The sequence below is a fragment of the Pongo abelii genome, chromosome 13 (genome assembly GCF_028885655.2).
Source record: "Pongo abelii isolate AG06213 chromosome 13, NHGRI_mPonAbe1-v2.0_pri, whole genome shotgun sequence".
Classification (NCBI taxonomy): Eukaryota; Metazoa; Chordata; class Mammalia; order Primates; family Hominidae; genus Pongo; species Pongo abelii.
The window spans coordinates 64,100,632-64,123,311 of record NC_071998.2 but is presented as its reverse complement, the minus strand read 5'-3'; positions in this window follow the sequence as shown (position 1 = coordinate 64,123,311).

Here is a 22,680-nt window from a genome sequence, read left to right as displayed (position 1 = left end):
ACATTTTCTCCAACACTTGTTACTGTCTTTTTATTACAGCCATCTTAGTGAATGTGGATTAATATTACATTGTGCTTTCAAGTTGCATTTCCTCAATGACTAATGATTTTCAGCAACTCTTCTTGTACTTATAGACCATTTGAATATCTTCTTTGACGAACTATCTATTCAAATCCTTTGCCTTTTTAAAAATTTTTTAAAGGATGATTTATAAGAGTACTTTATATATTCTGAATTCACATCTCTTTCTAACTGTATGATTTGCAAATATTTTCTTTCATTCTGTGGGCTCTATTTTCACTTTCTTCATGGTGTTCTTAATACAGAAAAAGTTTTAAATTTTAATGAGGCCCAATTTGTTTATTTTTTCTCTTGTCACTTGTGCTTCTGGTGTCATATTTCAGAAACCATTGCCTATACCAAGGTCATGATGATTTACTCATATGCTTTCTTCTACAAATATTATAGTTTTGTGATAAATTTAGATAGATAATATATTTTGAATTAACTGTTTACACTATGTAAAATAAGTGTCCAAATTTATTCTTTTGCATATAAATAGCTGCCTGTGCACTATTGAAAAGACTATAATTTCCCCATTGAATTGTCTTGGTACTTTTGTGGATAGTGTTGACCATACATGCTAGGGTTTATTTCTGGACTTTCAGTTTCATCCCATTGATCTATATGTCTTTTCTTATGCCAGTACCACGCTGCCTTGATTATGGTAGTTTTCTAGTAAGCTTTGAAATTAAAAAGTCTGAGTTCTATAACTTTTTTCTTTTATAATATGTTTTAGCTATTCTGGGTTCCTTAAATTTCTATATGAATTTTAGGATAAACTTGTCTATTTCCACCCTCCCAACCCCCAACACAAAAACAAATTCAGCTGGGATTTTGAAATAGTTTGATTTGAAACTGTAGATAAGCTGGGGAGTATTAGTAGCTTAATATTAAATTTCTCAATTCATGCACATGTGACGTCTTTCTATTTAATCTTTAATTTTTTTCAACAATGTTTTGTAGTTTTCAGTGTATAAACCTTGCACATCTTTGACCTAATTTATTCCTGGATTTTTTTAATGCTATTGACATGTAACTTTGATCTGATTTTATGTTTGAATTGCTGATTGCTAGTGAATATGTGAATTTTGTACATTTATCTAGTATCCTGCAAAATTGCTGAACTTCTTTATTGTGTAGCTTTTCTTTTCTTGTAATGTTTTTGGTTTGAATACTGGGGAATGCTAGTCTTATACAATGAGTTCAGACATTAGAAAAGTTTGTGACAAATAATATTTGTAATTTAAATTTTTAGTATAATTCATTAGTAAAGACATCTGGTTCTGAATTTTTCTTTGTAGGAAGTATTTCAATTATTAATTTAGTCTTTTTGCTTGTTATAGGTCTGTTTTAGATGGTCTATTTAACTTTGAATTAGTTTTCATAGTATTTCTTTCTGGGAATTCTTTCTTCTAAGTTACTTAATTTTTGTCATATAGTTTTTAATGCTCCTTATAATTTGTAAAACATTTCTATAAGATTGTTCATTATGTCCCTTTTTCATTTTGGATTTTAATATTTGCATCTTTTCTCTTTTAGTCTTGATTAGTCTAGCTAAAGATTTGTCAACTTTGTTGATCCTTTAAAATAATCAACTTATACTTTTATTGATTTTTCTCTATTATCTTTTATTCTTTATTTTATTCATTTCCACTCTATTTTTTATTATTTTCTTCCTTCTGTGTGTTTTGGGGGAATTATCTTGCACTTATTTTTCTAGTTTCTTAAATTAGAAGGTTGGATTATTGATAGGGGACTTTTTTTTAATATAAGTGGTAACAGCTACAAATTTCCCTCTAAACACTCTTCTACCTGCATCTTCTACCTGCATGTTCATGTTTTTTTGTTGTTGCTTTTTTATTCTCAAAGTATTTTCTAGTTGTCCTTGATTTCTTTTTTGATCAATTGCTTATTTGGTGGCATCTGGTTTAATTTCCATATATTTATAAAATTTAAAATTTTCCCCTGTTGTTAATTTATGTTGAAATACCTGTGGTCAGAAAACATAACTTTTATTATTTCAAACCATTAAATTAATTGAGGTTTGTTTCATGTCATAACATAGAGCCAATGTGCTAGACAATGGTTCATGTACATTTGAGAAGAATGTGTATTCTACTGTTATTGGGCAGAGTATTCTATACATGCCTCTTAGGTCTAGTTATAGTGTTTTTCAAGTCTTCTATATTCTGTTAGTTATTTTATTCATTACAGAAAGTATGGCATTGAATTCCCCAACTATTATTTATAAATTGTCTCTTTCTCCCTTTAATGCTATGTGTTATGCTTAAAAGTATTTTGAGCCATAATTTTTTATCGTTATAAAATGTCTTTCTTTATCTGTATTAACACTTTTTGTTTTAAAGTCAATTTTGTCTGAATTAGTATATCCACTCCAGCTCTCTTTTGGTTACTGCTTAGCATATGTTTTCCCATTCTTTCTCTTTAAACTATCTATGCCTTTTAATCTAAAGACTGTCTCTTGCATAGTTAGATCACGTTATTTGTTTCCCCATTCTGCCAATATTTGCCTTTTGGTTAGAGTACTTAATTCATTTAGATTTAATGTAATTGTAGAAATGATGTTATTTACATCTACCATTTTGCTATTGGTGTTGTATATGCCTTATGTAACTTTTTCCCTCTATTTCTCAATTATTGCCATCTTTTGTGTTAGTTTATTTTCATGTATCATTGAAATTTCCATGTGTTTTTTAACCTTCTTTTTTCTTTGAGCAACTTCCTCAGTGGCTGATTTGTGGCTTATAATTAATATTTGATTTAAAACAATACAGTATATCAGTACTAACTTAATTTCAATCGTATGCAAAACTTTGACCCAAAAGGACCTTGTTTTCTCCTCCTTCCTTGTGCTATTATTGTCCTCATGGACATTTTCCATTAGCTGTTTTTATTTCTTTTGTATGTGGCATGCTTTCCTATTTCTTTGCATTTCTTATATTTTCATACTGAAAAAATGACATTTTAGATAATACATTGTAACTACTTTGGTATCTGATCCTTTCTTATCCCCCAAAGTTTGTTGTTGTTAAAGAATTTCATGTTGTTGTTGTTCTTTGATTAATTTCAGTTTTCCTCAATTAATTCTGTAGATTCAGTATTTAATGTAATATGCAGCCATTGAACTCTGTTAGATTATTTTTAGGTATTATTTTTCTTTTAAGTCTAGCTTCCTAGTGATCAGCCCAAGGTTGCTATAGTTTAAGGGTCTGTGAGTGATTGTTCAGAAGATTTCCTAAAAGGCTTTGCTTTTGTGTCTCTCTCCCGTCAAAGGGATCTATGTGAGAAAGGCATGCCTTCAAGCTTCAAGTAGTTTACAATACAGTTTTAACTTTCACTTTCTGCTTGCATGAAACCTCAATATCAACCAGAGATTTGTGGGAATTTCTAGTTTCCCAGGTCTTTCCAAAACAGGCACATAGATCCCTAGGAATGTGTGGGAGTTTTTCAAAGTTCCCTATGGTTATATAGCTCTCTGTTATTCCCTTTTAAATTCCTGGCAAAGCTCTTGTTTGATCTACCAGAACTCATAGCCTTTGACAGTTGTGATGCTGCCAGAAAACTTTTCTGATTTTGGCATGTCCTGTGGATAGGGAATTCCCCACACCTTTTTACAGAAATTTGACTCAAATCAAATAACCATCATTCTAGAATAGGGAATTTTCAGAGAGCTGCAAGTTTAGGCAAAATATTAAAAGTGCTTCTAGAGATGGTGCTTTTAACAGAGTTCCAAAATGGTTCAGTCTTTCCTCTTGCTAAAACACAACTGACTAAAAGGTAGCTTTTTATGTTTCCCATGCTACCATGCTAGAGAAAGAGGAAGTTAAAACATCACAGCCTGGTGGCTTATTAAGGTTCCGTAGTTTCTCTTCCATAGGCAATGTCCAGTTTGTTCCTTGGCTTTGGCCAATTTATAGAGTTCTGAAATTATTAAATTTAGGTTTTTATCCCAGTATTTTTATTGTTTTTCTGGGAAAGCCATGCCTGAGGTCTTCATTCCAACATTCTCAAAGTTGATCCTTTGTGATTTATTTGTAAAAGTCTATTCCTGTATTCTTAGTAATGTTCTCATTGTAATTTTTATATCTACCTGAAAATGATAGAATCAGTTTATTAAAGTTGTGAGATTACATATTTGCACATATATATACTATATATGTGTGTGTGTATTTGTGTATTTTCAAACCTTGAATATTATTATAATACTATTGCCATAAAAGAATTTGAAAGAAATAAAAGAAAAAATTATCATACTTTTAAGTAGTGTGCTTTTATCTACCTTGTCACACTAACAAAGTTACAAATGATATGTATAAGAGAAGAAAAAATACAGCAGATTTATTCTAAGTATATGAGCTGGTGTTTCATCTAGAGTTCCTGTAGAATAGGGGCTATCTAATACTAATTAGAGATGATCTGGAAGCAGGTTGTTTGGTAGCCCTGAAGGGGCTTCTCCTTGTTACAGCAGCCATATGCACATTAGTCTACTCAAGATACAATTTTCTTTCCAGCAAATATAAAATGACAGAGGAGTAGAGGACACTCCATCTCCCCTCTGGGGCCTAAATGGTACTTATCTAATGGTCTCTTATAAATGCATATTAGTACGTGATTAATATAGGATTGATTTTAAACTGTAGATCCCATCCTCATTTTTATGGAAATTATGTAAACCAGTATATTACCTTATTATGACTATATTGGTAACTATAAAACAAATTTGAAATATGCTTTATTAACAAAGGTTTCTATTTTGATGCTTGCTGTGTTGCTTCCATTATGTGAGACTATTAAGTCTTTCTGCTGATTAACTTGTTTTTAGCAAACACTTAAAACATAAAATAATGACCAAATGCTAAATATTTTATGGTCTACACTGACTCACACTTTCCTACTACAAAATATGAGAATGTTTACCCCCGAAAACTTGGTTGACCGAGCATAATTACATAAAATTGATAAGACTCTTATAAACCAAGTGTCCATAAACATAATTCACTTATTACTAAAAAAACCTTATTAATTATAAAAGATGAAGAAAGAAAAGCTAGAAGGGACCATTAGCATATGCCTATTAAAGTCCACAGATATAGATGTCACAAAGTGGTAAGACAAGAAATCAATGTCAGAAATTAATAAAATATATTATAAAATATATTATTAGACTTAATCAGATTAGGCATCTGGTTTTCTTTAAGGAAGTTTCTTTCCATATACAGGTTAAGAATGGCTTGGCTATGCCTTGAAGAAGATTCACAGCCAACATGGACTATTTTTTAACAACCTCTGTCAAAATCCCTCTGGAAAATGGGTAAGTCTTAGCTATCACATATAGTTTCCTCTAATTTTTTATAAAAATTATGTAGCTGTAACTTTACTATTTTTAAATGGAGTCCTAGTATCTTTCCTAAATCTTGCTTTTAGCACTCCGTTGAGTGACTTTTCATGTTTTCTGACTTATCAGGATCTATATCTTTTAGGGTACTTTTTACTTGTCTTTTACTGTGTTACTCCTCTGTGTCAGTTAAGATTATAAGTTACTCTGATTATAATTTATAATCGGTTAAGATTGTAAGTATATTCTGTTAATATACAAAATTTGAATAACTTAAAACTGTGGATGCATATTTCTCCCTTTATGTTACACATCCATTGTAAGTGAGCAGAAGGATCTACTCACTAATTGTTCAAAGATCAAGGCTGATTAAGCAGAGGCTAGCTTGAGTCCCATTAGTCACAGTACCAAATGAAAAAAATCGCTGGAGTGTCTTGCACAGGCTACCAAATACTGAACTGAAAAGAAACACACACCATTTTCACTTACAACTCTTTGTTCAAAACCATTGACTTGGGCTCAACTACTCATGAATATGGAGGGGGAGATGGTAAGCAAGTGCAATTCTATGATACACTTTCCAAAGTATAGAGCTTGAAATATTTAGGGGGAAGGAAGAAATATTTATATAAACCAGAGTCTCTTTACAACTTTAATACATGCAAGCATCAGACTGGAGAAAAGCTAGGTTGTTTAGAAAAAAAAATTACTAAGAAAATGGGAAAATTTTAATTTAGTAAATTACTTTTAAGTCTTCTGTGTTTTAATTATGTTCTTGTTAATTTTCTCAATTCTTAGATAAGATTATTACCTATGATTAAAGGCTATTTGAATTTTATGCAATATATTCTTAGATTTTCAGGTGAAAATATGACAGGGGAGCACTATTTTGAGTTCAAATGAGAGTATCTGCATAATTTAACTTATAGAATTGCAATGCCTAAGAGAATATCAATTGTGGGCAGGAAAAAAATATAGCAAATCAAGTTAACCCATTTATGACTGAAGTTGCAATTTGTTTGAGTTTTTGCAATGAGACCTTGGCGATGACCTTGAGCAGCAGGATGTAAATAAATCCCACATGCCCAGTGGTCCAATAATGGAACACTACGCATGAATTGGCTTAAAGATGAAAAAAATTAAAATTATCCTGGGAAAATAAGAGATTCCCAAAAGGAATTTGGTTGTCTAATAAATGAAGGTGTTTTGGAAAAAGGAAACGTCATTAAATCTAGCTTTGGCAAAAGAAAAAATAATGTAAGAGATGATTTGCAATCACTTTAATACATGCAACACAGTAAAATTCTACAATAATGCATATATTTATTACATTATTATAAGCCAACAATTATATTCTCATCAAGTTTTTTGAATAGTATAGCATATTATAAATTTGGTGTGATAGGATTGTTTAAGTGTTAAAACACATCATCATACTGAAGAAATTGTCTTTGTCATCATACAGGTTTATGAGCCGATTAAAGATGATTTTCCTGTTTTCAATATTCCAACCACTCTATTCAAAATTCAAGATGATTTTCCTATTCTCACTCATCTCAACCACCCTATCCAAAGTTTTAGAGAGAACAGCATCTTACAGTCAGTACCTGAAGATATCCACATAATGTAATATAGCATATCTTTAATATAATATACTATATAATACATATATTTCCCAACTATGTTATGCTTAATCATTTTGGAGATTTACTTTTTTGTTATGTACAACATGAAACTCTATATAGTAGCAGAAGAAATAGTGAGGGAAGCAAAAAAATTTAAAGTTTATATTTTCATGTCAACTTGTCCATGCAATGACTAATCATAATGGAGAATCACGCTTCCAATTATTTTGAGAAATCTCCTTTACCTTTATAATCATAGCAACATTATTGGCCCATAACAGGAAATAATTTCCATTTTTGTGCCTGTGAGTATAAGGATTACAAAGTGGTGAGACAGGAGAGCTTTTCTCAGCTTTGACCTTGACAGTTCTAAGCAGAATCTGTTGGAAATGTGGATGTAAATAATGCTATGCTATTATCACTACTGACCTGGGAATTTAAAATGCAACACTTGTTGCTCTCTTGGCTTCCTATTAGACTAATAATTGTGGTCTTTCCAAAGCCACGGGAAACATACTTGCTAATAGTATAGGAAATTTTCCTCTAGAAATCTGCTTAATGTTGAGGCACCGGATTCTGTTTACACATGAGCAGTTGGCTTATTCAATAAAAAGATTACAAATTACCTTATGGAGCTTTCATAGAAAGTCTGTAATAATTTGTCATTTAATTAGTTTGTGGTTTCTACTGTAGTCAGGCAATTGTAGTGAAATTATGGTGTATGATGCTATAGAAACATTAGCATGGTGCCATGGAATGTAGATAACTAGACAGTAGGAAGACTGCAAGGCTAGTGCACTGTGATATGTACACACACTCCAGATTCATCAGTCTGCTTCCCACAGTAAACAAACAGAACCCTCAAAATGTGAAATTTTACTTTAAAATATACTGGTTTTAAAAGGTGGATATGGGGAAACCACAGAACTGGCCAATGTTCAGTGTGACCTAAGCCTTTCATCCCTAGCCCTGTGAAGAGGATGGACTGGAATACAGTTAGCAGCCTGGAGAGAATCCTTGAACTTAGGTTGAGGGAGAAAGCCAAGCTGAGGCAAACTTTATGGGAGAGAGGCAGAGAATAAATGCCCTGACCTCATTCTCTTCTGTCTCTCCAAACTTCTATCAACAGCTACCTCCCCCAGACCCCCAATCTTGGAAGAACTTATTGGTACCTGATGGATACATGCAAACACACAAATGCATACATAAAGACACATGTAATAATACTATTTCTCTCTCTCCTTCCTCTTTCTCTCTCCTCTTTATTACACATTCGTGTGAGTAAGTTCTGGTGTAGCAAAAATGCAAACTCAGACAAGTCACAATTTCTCTAGTTTCTGCAATTGTAAATAAGAATAATCACACTCAGTTCACCGAAAGTTTGAGAGCTTAATGACATATGTATGAAATATGAAATTTTATTTTAAAAGTAAATTACATATATAATTATATATAAATAAATTATATATATGATATTTACCTAAAATACGTAATGCAGTGAAGGCTACATAAACAGATGTTCAGAAAGGATAAGCAGTCTCTGTGAAACAGGTAACCCAATGAGATAGGTTACATTCCATTGTGCTGCTTAGATTGACCAACACAGTGCATGAATATAGTGCTTATTCATAACTGCTGAGTGATTTTATTCCTCACATCATTTTAAACTACACTTCTTTATTTCCTTCCCTACTCCCTAGTATTTCTGTATTAGTACAGAATGCTAACCGATTGTGCCAGTGGAGCTTCAAACTTCAGTATTTCCTAAGGCTAGTACTAAACTTTACTATGGCTTCCTGTACTTGGCAAATTCTTTTTATCAGATTTCAACTGTGTCTTGGCCAGTCAGAATGCAGGGATCAAGGCCATGCATTGAGAATTTGAAGACAAAGACTGTGACCTTCACTTCAAGGAATTTGGATCCTATCAGAGGAGACAAACAAGTGAATACACCCTTTAAACTCAGTAACTAGGATTCTAGGGTGGGAAGCAGAATAGTATTTGTTAAAAGGTGAAACACTAGAGTCAGAATGCTTGAGTTTGACTCCTGACCCAAAGCGAAACTATAAGGATTTGGGATAAATTACCTGATCACTCCATGCTTCAATTTTTTCATGTTTAAAATGGGAATATTAAATGCACAGTGTGCAACTAGGTATTAGTCGGTTCTTGCCCTGCTATAAAGAAATATCTGAGAGTGGGTAATTTATAAAGAAAAGAGGTTTAATTGGCTCATGGTTCTGCAGGCTCTAAAGGAAGCATGGTGGCAACTGCTTCTCTTCTGGGGAGGCCTCAGGAAACTTACAATTATGGTGGAAGGGGAAGGGGAAGGAGGCAAGTCTTACATGGTTGGAGCAGCAGCAAGAGCAAGAGGGGAGAGGTACTACACACTTTTAAACAACCAGATCTCACAAGAGCTCATTATTCTGATGACAGCACTAAGAAGGATGGTGTTAAACTGTGAGAAACTGCCCCCTGATACAATCACTTCCCACCAAGGCCCTCCTCCAACACTGGGGATTAAAAGTCAACGTGAAATTTGGTGCAGACAGAGATCCCAACCATATCAGATTACCACTACAGCTATTATTAGTACAGTACTATAATCTGAAAGTACTATTACTACTGCAGAATGGCAATGATAATGATAATAATGAAAGTGGCAAAATATGGTGTAAAAGGACAGAGAGGTAGAGTCTTAGAAATTTGTAAGCAAAGTGATAGGCTGTTTAAAGATTGGAGAAAATTCAAAAGAGGACAAGTAAAAGGGCATGGGGAGGAGACGGTCTTTTCTGGGAACAGCAAGTAATTTTTCAGAGAACAAAGGTAGTTGTGCAGGCATGTAATGCAAGAAGAAGCAAGGAGAAAACAGACTATGAAGGTTATCTGTGCATTTAATATTCCCATTTTAAAGATGAAAACATTGAAGCATGGAGTGATCAAGTAATTTATCCCAAATCCTTAGAGTTTTCCTTTGGGTCAGGAGTCAAATTCAAGCAGTCTGACTCTAGTGTTTCACCTTTTAACAAATACTATTCTGCTTCTCACCCTAGAAGCCTAGTGACTCATGATATCTCATGATGTCATGTTAAAAGGCATAAATTTTATCCTGAAAACTAAGGATGTTTTGGGAAGGCTTTCAGGAAAGCAGAGACATGAATTGTCCTACCTTTTAGAGAGATCGCTTTGACAAATATGCCACAAACAGACTTGATAACAGAATTGATAAACAGAATTATGGGAATTGGAGAGAAGAGGGAGAAATTCAGGACCTCAGGTATGATTTGAACAACAGTATGACTGGTGGTTTTAACAGGAAGGAGACTATAAGAGGTGTATTTAATTTAAAGTACAATTACAGTCAATTAAAAAGACTTTGAGGTTCCATAGAGATACAATGAGATGTGGGTAGTTGACTAGGTTCACATGGGTGGAGCTCTATAGAGTGTACAGGTAAAGACAGACCACACTGGAATTTTGGTGAAGATATGCATTTAAGATATCAGGTGAGATATTAAAGAGGAATTGTTACAGATATGAAAGAGAGAAAACAAGGGAAGGCTTCAGGACTTTCCAAAAATGAAGGTGGATAAGAACGTCAAATGGGTCTAGTAAGATATGGACAAAAATGCATTTCTAAGCATTGAGAGTATGTCACCTCAGGGCTAGAAACTGAATTTTCCTATTTCCAAGGAGAAAGGCGTCAGGGAGAAATATCTTGTCCTTGTGAGGATATCCCTTGGACCTCCAAATGCACTGTGGAGGGATTCAGGGGTGGAAATTATACAATTTTTCTACTTATTTGAAGCTAATTTATCTCAAGAAAACCATTTTTTGAGCCGGGCACAATGGTTTATGCCTGTTATCCCAGCATTTTGGGAGGCTGAGGCAGGCAGACCACTTAAGGTCAGGAGTTGGAGACCAGCGTGGTCAATATGGTAAAACCTTATCTCTACTAAAAATACAAAAGTTAGCCAGATGTGGTGGCAGGCACCTGTAATCCCAGCTACTTGGAAGGTTGAGGCAGGAGAAACACTTGAATCCAGGAGACAGAGGTTGCAGAGGTTGCAGCTAGCCAAGATTGCACCACTGCACTCCAGCCTGGGAGACAGAGCAAGACTCTGTCTCAAAAAACAAAAAAACAAACAAAAAAAACAACTTTTGATCTCATACTTGGAGCAGTAACAATGAAATGCTGTAATAACTTGTCTTTTTTAATGTACATGATTAAAGTAAAACAAAACAAATACCAGTTATAATATTTTCTCTTGATGTAGTTAACAACTTTTACATCTATTTACAGATAAGGAAAAGTAGGTTTGATGGTTATTTTATGAGTCAATTTGACTGGGCCATGGGATTCTCAGATATCTGGTTAAACATTATTTCTGAGCATATCTGTGAAGGTTTTTCTGGAAGAATCTAGCATTTGAATTGGTGAATTGAGTAAAACTGATTTCCTTCCACCTATGCCCTTCAACGTGGATGGGTAGCATTCAATCTGTTGAAGGTCTGAATAGAACATAAAGGCAAAACAGAAGCATATGGATTTATTGTGTCTCTGCCTGAAGGCTTAAGCTGGCACACTGATCTCCCCTTGCCCTTAGTGCTACTCATTCTCAAGTCTTCAGACCAGACTGTAATCTACAAGATTGGCTCTGTTTCCCTTAGGCATTTGAATTACACTACTGGCCTTTCTAGGTCTCTAGCTTGCAGTGAGCCAATACTTTATAATAATAATTCTCTCTCTCATTCTCTCTTTCTGTATACATATAATATATTAAAATATATACATATATTATTTAGATATTATATACATTTATATATGATAAATATTACATATACACACATATTTTATATGTTTTTTATATATATACATATTTTTTTCTATTGACTCTGTGGGTTCTGTTTCTCTGAAGAACCCTGCTAGGCATAGAAAATTTAAATTACCTACCCAAAATCACATAGAAAGAGATGAAGCCAGAACAGAAACCCAAGTATATGTAACTTGTCTATTTTTAACTACTATGCTATACTACTGAGTTAAAAATTTATTATTATTTATAATATTATTATCCTTGTTAAAAACAAGATGCTGCTTGATGTAGGTGTAGAATACTCTAAACATTCAACTATTTATTTCAAAAATACATTTTATTGATACAGTTTTGTATACTTTAGAGAAATGTATTTTGTATAATTTCTGAGAAGATTACCAAAAAGTTCCAAATATAATTATTCTTAAATGTAGGATTTTATAATTATATAGTAATATCAGGTGATGACCTCCAAATAAAATATTTATGGAGAAATATTTATGGGTATGAACAGGAAGGTAAATTGTATATAACAGTTTCATGCCCTCGAGTCTCAGCCTAGTAGAGAGTGAGGATTTGGGTTCCAGGGATAGAAGTGCACTCAGAAATGGACAATTTTGTCCGATGTCATTTTATATTTCAGAATCTCATTCAGGAAATTCTAACCCTATGGTTTTCTAAGGAGAAGAAGTCCAATTGAGATAATTTCGTACTTATCCAAATAGTTATTTCAATAAAGAGATGGAAAATGTAACAATCAAGCCAGAGTATCTATTTTGTTAATCTTTTTACGACATTCTTAATGTTTACTGATGTTTTTGAAAGACATGTTTGTTGATGTAGCCTACTAAAATTCTTTCCTTATCTATCTGTATGCATACTAATATATGTCCATTACATACCTATTTTATGAAAACCAAAATCCAGTATATTTTATCCATTTGTTAATTTGTTCATTTGTGGAATGCTTTCTTTTACGGGAGATAAGAGTACAGCAGTGACTGCTTTTAAAACTCTGGGAAGACATCCCTGTCCATGGTTCTTAGCAGGCAATGCAGTGGTGACCAATACCTTTCATTTGAGTGGTAACTTTACTTCCTGAACCATGCCCTTGGCAGATACAAAGAACTTTTTGTCCTGTTAATTCCAGACATAGCCTCAAAACTGTTCACACAAACAATGCCCCAGGCAGTAACTATCAATTGATTAGAGTTGTCACATGAAATGAAATCTATTTGTCATTACTAGGCAGATAGACAGTATTATCTTGTTGGAAAGAAAAAAATAAGGCAGAATATAGCAATAGTTCATCCCAAAAGCAATATTAAATTGATATGACAATAAAAGAAATAGAAGACTTGAGATGACAATTTTCTTTGATTTTCACCTTCCAAAAGATTGGTTAGGTTTCCAATAATCTGGTTAGATACTTTAAAATACTTATCAAGTTTAGATATAGTTATATCCCACTGTGCTTAACTTAGGTTTGTTATTTCTATTGCTTTTTTAATGATTCTGTTATTGTTATTTGTTTTCGATATTTTGTAGGCCTGCTTTTTGGTCTTTTGCTATTGTTCACATTTCAAGAATTATAAGCCAAGCTTTCAAAAGACTTTAATATATTTAAATTTGTATAAAAAAAAAAGTCCATGTGATCAACCTGTACTTTTAAGTGTTTTCAAAACTAAGACAAAGATAGCCAGTGTTGTTTCCTGCAAACAGTGAGGTTTATGGAAAATTCAGGGTATGTCATCCTACACTCATCCTCCAAAGTGTGTACCCATAACTAAATAGCACAAAAAGGGCTTTGTACCTCTCTGTCCATCATTTTGGTTGTGGATATTCCTTGACTTTGCTCAAATGCTCTAATATATTGATATTTCATGTAAAGGTTGAATCTCAGCATATTTTAATATTTCTGACCATATCAGATATATACAATATGTTTTTCCTTGTTCTCATAATAGAGACAATTTGAGCTACTTTGATCATATGGTGGCACCTATGTGAAAATAGGGTGGAAGTAGACACAATGTTTATAGCATAATTGACCATGAGAATGTTCGTCTGAAAGTTTGAGCTGACCATAAGAGTTGTTTTGACCTCTCTAGCCCATTGAAATTAGGGGATGTGTCAAGGAAATTTTATTTAGAATTCAAGAGACTAAGAAAAAGACTAGAAGTCACCTGAGTTCATAGGAGACACATTGGGGAGTGGGATTCTGTGTGGTTTGGGTCATTTTGTGAGTGGAGAGTTATGGAGCAATCTTAACACAAAAAATTCAATTTATAAACTGCTGGGACTCTGTCATGGCAGACCTTATGACCCTATTATAAATCAAGGTTAATCTGAAACATCTATTTACTTCTGCCCTCAGTGTCATAAAAATAGAATGGTATTCAGAGAATATATATTCTCATATCTTAGATGGATCCTCACCTCCTCTACACATACTCATAATGTTTTTGCTCATTCTGGAACAATAAGAGAATGTCTTATGTGAAAGTATGTCAGCCCTCTGAAAATTAGCTCCAGGAGTCAAAATGATGGAGTACAAATCAAATTATACTAATTTTGTAAATGTTCTTTCCCTACTAGCAAGATATAAATATACTGTGTTTAGTTGATTACCACGTTGCAAATTGTTAACCATGGAGTTTTTATTTAATATCTCAATGATATGCACAAACCATTTTGGCCATTTAATTCAAATGATATTCTTCAGATGTGGTAATATTTAATATGTAGCATATTAAAGATGGCCAGAGATTCCTTGATAATCTGCCCATTGAGAGGAATGGTCTGTGCCCCTCTACCTTGTCTTGAATCTGGGAAGTCTCTGTGACTGCTCTAAAGAATCAAGATCAGCAGAAACGATGCTGTTCTTGTTCTCAAGTTCAAGACTTCAGAGACTGGCAGCTCTCTCTGTCTTGGAATGCTCATGCCTAGGATACTACCTGTCAGACCACAGTAGCCATGCTAGAAGTGGCTCTGGTCACACGGAAAGATGGCCTATCAGTGTTCCAATAGTCAGCCTCAGATGAAGTCCTAGCCAACAGCAGGCATCAACTGGCTGGAGTCATTCATGTAAAGGAGATATGTTGGACTTTCAACCAAGTCAATCCTTAAAATGACTGCAGCACCAGCTGACATCTGTCTTCAACAGCATGACAGATCCCCAAGTAGGAACTGCCCATTTGAGCTGAGTCAACTCATAGAATCAAATGAGGTAATGATTATTGTTATAAGCACAATGTTTGGGGGTTGTTTATTACACAGTAACAGATAGAAGTTCAGGTATAAATTAAACATCAGAGTGATCAAAGTTTCATTATATCAAATGTTATCTTTCCTTGATTTTAGATCACCAGAGTAATAGCTGTGTTCAGCAATATTGTGGTAACTATTGCAATGCTGACATTCCCATTAGTTAGAGCTGCAAAATGATGATGAAATATGAACATATTCTTATTTAGATGCTAAAAAGGACATTATAGAGATGAAGAGAAATGGCTGCCAGATCCTGCCTCCCTCTTGCCTTTCCCCTCCCCCAAACACACAGATATATTCAGCCAGGAAACTGAAGGCAATGGAATGTAACTGGCACTGGTAATGCTGATATATTCTTTTTTGTGCCAAAACAGTCTCTTGGCTATATCCACAGCACTGTTGCCCAAACAGAGGATCTTCTGTTTTAGGGCTGAGCATGGCAATGATTCCAGTCTTTCGCCTTCTTCTTCTTTTACCATTTAAATTAGTAGAAAACATTTCCATATTTTGCTTTCTAAAGAATTTTGCATGAACGAAAATGATACCTATATTTACAACTTATAAGAGATAATCAATCCTTGAGATGATTGCTACAACTGACAAAGTTATACACAATTCTGGGACACTGGATGTAAATGCCCTGGGATTCTTACTAAAATGCTCATTGTTTTCGTTAATGCCTTCAACCTTTGGGCCCTTGTTTTCCTCTCAATAGTGTTTAGAACACTAATGCACCATGTGATAAAATCATAGCCCTTGGTGCTCAGAAGCATAAAGCAGAAGTAACAGGCTGAATCAGTACTCATCTTGGAAAACACAGTCTGCTTAGACAGAAGTCTAAGAGAGAAAATTGGCAAGAATGAAGAAATCAGACAGCTTCATGGAGAGTGTCTCAGTGGGAAAACCACTGAGGAAACACATAAGACTTGAAGGCAAATGATGGCAGGATCCATTTTTCCATGGAGATATTTGAGAGGAAGTTTGATGCCTGTCTGTTTGGAATATTTTAAATAAAGTCTGCCCTGATGTAGAAGAATATACTTCATATTTGGAGATTCTGCTCAGCTCTATTGTTCTTTGGATTATAAATGAAGTCATTTTATTTCTCCTTCATCACTACTAGTGAGAACAAAAAATACATCTCTATTCACACAGACTCATAAAAATTAAGGTAATGGAGTTGAAAAACCCTTAGAGACTACAGACTTAATCTATGCAAGGTTTCCTCACTCAATAAACCTTTTCATTTGTATCTGCCTCATATTTGTTGAACCTTCATCTATATTTACAAATAGAAGTTATTCAATGCTTGTCACATCTAATTTTAATCTAGCCTTAACTCAAATTTTCTGAACAAGAATTTCAGGCAACTTCAAATAAAGTGACATAAACACAAAAGAGGGAAAAGAAAATAGGATGATATTAATATTAATATGTTCTATTACAAGGTTTAAATGTGGCTGTGTATGTTCAGAGAGGGTAGACCAAAAGAGAAATGTAAGAAAAAGTATAACCCTAATCTGATAGAAAAGGTGCTCTTTCGAAAGTACAAATATATTTTCTTCTGTTGTAAAATGTCGAATATTGTCAATCACACGAGACATTGAGTGACACAATCATAATATTTTTCTATCAGTTAATATTAAATGTAGAAACAATTTTGTATACTTTTATAGAACTGGATAGAAGGAATCCTGGGGTGAAAGAAATTCTATAAATTTAGCTGTAGATAAAACTACATTCAGACTTTTACTCTATCTATCTAAACTTGGTCAAGTGACATATACTTTCAACACATGGAAGTTACTATTTTTATTTTTATCATGCTCATTTTCTTTATCAGTACGTGTATTTTCTACTCAGTGCAAACCCCATTTCTATGAAAAAAGATTTGAGGATTTTCAAAAATATATATTGTGAATTTGTAATAGGTCAAAGGTGAACTTTTTTGTGAATTTTGTGAAATTTGACTTTGTAAATTAATTTTTTATTTAATTTTAATGAAAAATAATAATAGTGTATATTTGTGGGATACAATGTGATATTTTGATCTATTTTACATTGCAGAATGATTCTCATTTTTAATTTTAAGGTACTTTTAAATTTAGAAAAAATTCTAGTTGTCACATTCATTACTCTTAATTGTTCACAATAAGTCTTTCAGAGTTATCAAAGTATAATATAATCAATTTTGTGTCACTTTTGTTTTAGGTCATCCCAATAGATTTATCAGTCTGATAATTCCTTAAGTATTCTAAGTAAAAAGTGTATATTTGTCACTGGTTTCCTATTCTGGATTAGAATTTAATCTGTCAATTTGACAAATGATCCTACTGTAGATAGTTAAAATTACAAAAGATCTTTACCAAAATTCTCTTTTCAACTTGAATTATTATTTCCTTTATAGCATGGACTGTGTCTGATATTTTTTCATTACTTTTCAGGCTGCTTAAGAAAGGGTTAATCACATGATTAGTGATGAATAAATACTTGGTGATTTATTTTAAGGATATAAGACTGAAATTTTTCACTCTTTCTTTCTCTGAAACTCAGGCTTTCTAACTCTAGCAAAGACTGATCATTGGTCCTTGAGTTGATTGTAAAGTTAGTACTGATTAGACATGGATATAGAATTTGGTAGTCGTGTCTTTCCCCTGGTCTTTCAAGTCAAAGAAAGGGAAAAGCAAGGTTTTTACCATAGAAAAAAAGTATATATATTAATATAATTATATCTGTATACACACACACATATATAATGTGTCACAATTAATGCTTTATCATACAAAGTAATTGTGTTTAATTTGAGGGGACAAAATTATTAGGCTAGGCTATTTTTGTTGCAGTAAATTTGACACTGAGAAAATATTTCCATTTAATTTTATCAGCCTGAAAACTAGATATAAGAAATAACTGGCCAAATGAGAATTCTGTGACCCAGATGTTGTTCAGAATTACTCTATGAATAAAATTGATTTGTTTTTAATCACACAGTGTAAATTATACACATATAAGTATATTTTTTTATTTTATATTTTGTTTAGATGAGATGTTAATATTAATGAGGTCATAGTACAGATAATGTTTTGAAATTTACCTTTTAGTGTTAATGTATCTTGGAAATATTTCTATGTTAACACATGAAGATAAACCCCTATTTTCTTTCCTTAATTATAAAGTTCACATTATAAAACTGATTAATCTTAAAAGTACAACTTGATGTGTTTTTAAAAATGAAAATGCATGAGAAACCAACATATGAAGTGGATCAATATTAAAATATTACCAAACACCTAAATAATGAAATAATGCTATCGTACCACTCCCAGTTAGTAGACCTCAAAGGTAACTACCAATTTGACTTTATTCATTATAGATATTTTGCCTTTTTTAAAAGTGAATTCAGAGCACATGTGTAGCAGGCCCTCTATATTTGTGGGTGCTGCATCCACGTATTCAACCTACCACAGATTAAAAATATTTGGACATGTACAGACTTATTTCTTGTCACTATTCTTCACAAAATACAGTACAACAATGCACATAGTATTTACATCACATTATATATATCATAAATAATCTGCAGATGATTTAAATATATAGGAGAATGTGCTGAGGTAAATATGCAAATATATCATTTTATGTAAGGGATTTGAGCATCCATAGATTTTAAGATCTGCAGGGGCCCGGAAACCAATTCCCCATAGATACCAAGGGACAACTGTATTCAGACTTTCATGTCTGGATTATGTTGCTTTGTTATTTTGTGAGATTTATTCATATTATTGTGAGTAGCAGTTTTTTTTCCTTCTACTATATTTTTATGTGAACATGCAGCAACATATTATGCATTTTATTGTTGTGTTTTATTTTGTATTTTTAGAGATGGGATCTCACTCTGTTACCCAGGCTTGAGTGCAATATTGCAATCATAGCTCATTGCTGCCTTGAAAAACCGGGCTCAAGGGACTCTCCCACCTCATCCTCCTCATCTGTGACTACAAGCACTGCCATCACGTCTGACTAATTTTTAAAACTATTTTTAAAGATGGTAGGGGAGTCTCACTATGTTGCCTAGGCTCGTCTCAAGCTCTGGGCTTTGGGCAATCCTCCCATCTCAGTCTCTTGAAGAGCTAGAATTACAGACGAGAGCCACTGTGCAGGGCACATTTTATTTTTGATGGATATTTGTATTGTTTATGCATTTTAACTACAGTACATGAAGTTACTTTGAATATGTCTGTATATGTTTTCAGTGGACAATAACTTTCATTTCATTTGGATATTTACATACAAGTGGAATTGCTAGGTCACTAGATAAGCATATCTTTAACTATAAGTGATCCTGCCAAGATGTTTTTCAAGGTAATTGTACTAACTTATTCTCCATTATTGGTGGGTGCAAGTTCCAGTGGCTCATTAAATTCAGCTTTTGCAGTTTTTACAAAAAAATTTGTGGTCATTTTCAGTGAGAATGTAGTAATATATTTATTATGAGTGGGTTTTTTTTTTGGTTTGTTTTGGGGTTTTTTTTTTTTTTTTTTAAGACAGAGTCTTGCTTTGTTGCCCAGGCTGGAGTGCAGTGGCACTATCTCGGCTCACTGCAACCTACACCTCCTGGTTTCAAGTGATTCTTCTGCCTCAGCCTCCGGAGTAACTGGGACTACCACCACGCCCAGCTAATTTTTGTATTTTTAGTAAAGACGGTGTTTTACCATATTGGCCAGGCTGGTCTTGAACTCCTGATCTCATGATCCACCCACATCGGCCTCCCAAAGTGCTGGGATTACAGGCATGTGCCACTGCGCCCGGCCTATTATGTGGTTTTGATTTGAATTTTCTTAACGTCTTACAATATTAATCACCTTTTCCTTTGTTTGTTGTTTATTTGCAAAGTACCCTTTTCCAGTCTTCTCAAAAATAAATTAGCAGCGATCCAAATTGGTGATGTAGATGCAAGCTGGCTTCACCCACTCCACCCCACAGAAAACCAAAACCAAATACACATCAGTGAAGTTATCACCAGCCATATCTCAGAAGTCAAATATTAGGATGAATCAGTTCCCTGGGCTGCAGAGGAGTGAAAAATACTCCAAGAAGACAGTCAAAGAATAGGATTTTCATATCCATGACACCCCTTCTGCCAGTCTACCTGGCCCCAAGCATGCAGAAAATTTCCTTGACTCATGATTTCCACACTGGAAAAAGTGAGATAAAGGTGGACAACCAGATTACTCACCATCTTGTGTTCCCTGGCAGGAGATCTGTTCATGCCTCAACCACAGAAAGCATGCCCGAGGGGAGAGAAAACCCTGAAGACAGCTAGAGACAAAGTTGAGAGGTGGGACTACCATCCCCAGCATGGGAAATACTGCTCTGTACCTAGGCTAAAGGAGACACCAAATAAGAGTGGCTGTTCACTAACACCAGGGTGTAGAAGGTATGTTCCACAGATCCCCTGGGCACAAACCCCTAGCCAACCTTTTAACACTGCTGGTGATAGAGACAGGAGGCAGCCAAATGCCACTCAGGTCATTGTGCACAGGTGGCTTGCCTAAACATGCCCAGGGTACAAAATTCTGTCTCTTAACTCATGCACAGTAAAGTAAATAAATCAATGTCGAGTGACTCAGAGTAAAGGCCCGCCCACACACTGGGAGAATGGGGTGGAGCCACCAGAAATTTGCCCCTTATGAAGGGAGGAGAAGCCTGGCCCCTTCAGCTCCTGTGTGGTGGCCTGGTATTCCATCTGTGAGTTGGGAGCCTGTTGGCAGTACCCTCTCTTTTTTTGCTGAGAGTTTTCTTTTAATAAATTCTGCTTTCTTCACCTTTCAATGTGTCTGTATTCCTAATTTTTCCTGGTCATGAGACAAGAACCCAGATTTTAGCTGAGCCAAAGAGAAAAATCCTGTATCATTGGGATGTCCCCTTTGGGATCTCATCCATTCCAGCAGGGCAGTGCTCTTGTTTGCTAAAGCTGAAGCAAACCTGGACTTAAGATGCCATCTAGTGCCAAAAAGGAGGCAGTGACCTAGTGGAAAAAATACAAGAAATTCAATGGGTAAATTAAGAATTTTTAAGCAAACACTTCAAATAAAAATTTAAACAAGCCAATTAAAAAAACTGGAATATGTAATTAATTTTTCAATGCAAATGCATAGACACACACCCACTAGAAGCATCAGCAAACAATGAACCATGACCTCCACAAACAGACAAAGCAAGGAACCAGTGACTAACTTATGAACTCTCTGACCCAAAATTCAAAACAGCAGCTGTAAGAAAACTTGGTGATCTCCCAGATAACACAGAAAAGTAATTCAGAAACTTATCAGAAGGATTTAACAAAGAGATTGAAATAATTTTCAAAAATCAAACAGAAATCTCAGAACTGAAAATTTATTTGCTGGACTGAAAAATTTATTGGAGGCTCTCAATAGTAGAAAAGATCAACAAGAGGAAAGAGTCACTGAGCTCAGACAGGCTATTTGAAATTACATCATCAGAGGAGAAAAAAGGAATGAAAAGAAACAAAGATTACCTACAAAATATAGGAAATTACTTCAAAAGACTATACCTGAGAATTACTGGTATTCAAAACAAAGTTGAGCAAGAGCACTTGGTGGAAAGCTTATGCCAAAAAAAGAGAAAAAACCTTTCCAAAACTTGATAAAAATATAAATATCTAGGTACAGGAAGATCAGAGAACACCAAACAGATTCAACCCAAATAAGACTATCCCAAGGCATGTAATAATCAAAATCTCAAAGGTCAGGGACAAACAGTTGATTCTAAAAGCATCAAGAAAAAAGCAAATAACATATAAAAGAACTTCAATTTGTCTGGCAACAGACTTTTCAATGAAAACTATGTGGGTCAGGAGGGAGGAAAAACATTTCCAAACTGCTGAAAGAAAAGAAAACAAACAAACAAACAAACAAACAAACAAAAAACCTGTCACTCAAGAATACTTTATCCAACAAACCTATTCTTCAGTTGTGAAGACAAGATAAAGTATTTTCCAGACAAACAAAACTAAGAGAATTTACCACCCCAAACCCTTCTTACAAGGAATGCTAAAGGGAGTTATTCAATCTTAAAGAAAGAAAAACTAGCATGCAAGAAGGAAACATTTGGAAACATAAAACCCACTGGTGAAATTAAGTAGACGACCTCAGAATAATCTAATATTGCAATTGTGCTGTGTAATCTACTCATAACTCCAGTATAAAGCCTAAAAAGCAAATCTATAGAAAACAATAATAGCTACAGGAACATGTTAAGAGATAGGCAATATAAAAATATGTAAATTGAGATAACCAAAGGTTGAAATGTGGTGGAGATGAACCTAAAGTATATAATTTTTTTAGCTTCTTGTTTGTTTCTGATTTTTTGAGATCTAAAATAAATGATCATATTTTTTAAAGATTTTAAGAAGATTTTTATAAGCCACAGATGCAAAAACCTATAATAGATTCACTAAAAATAAAAAAAATCATACTGCCAGAGAAAATCAAAACATACTGCCAGAGAAAATCACTTAACCACAAAG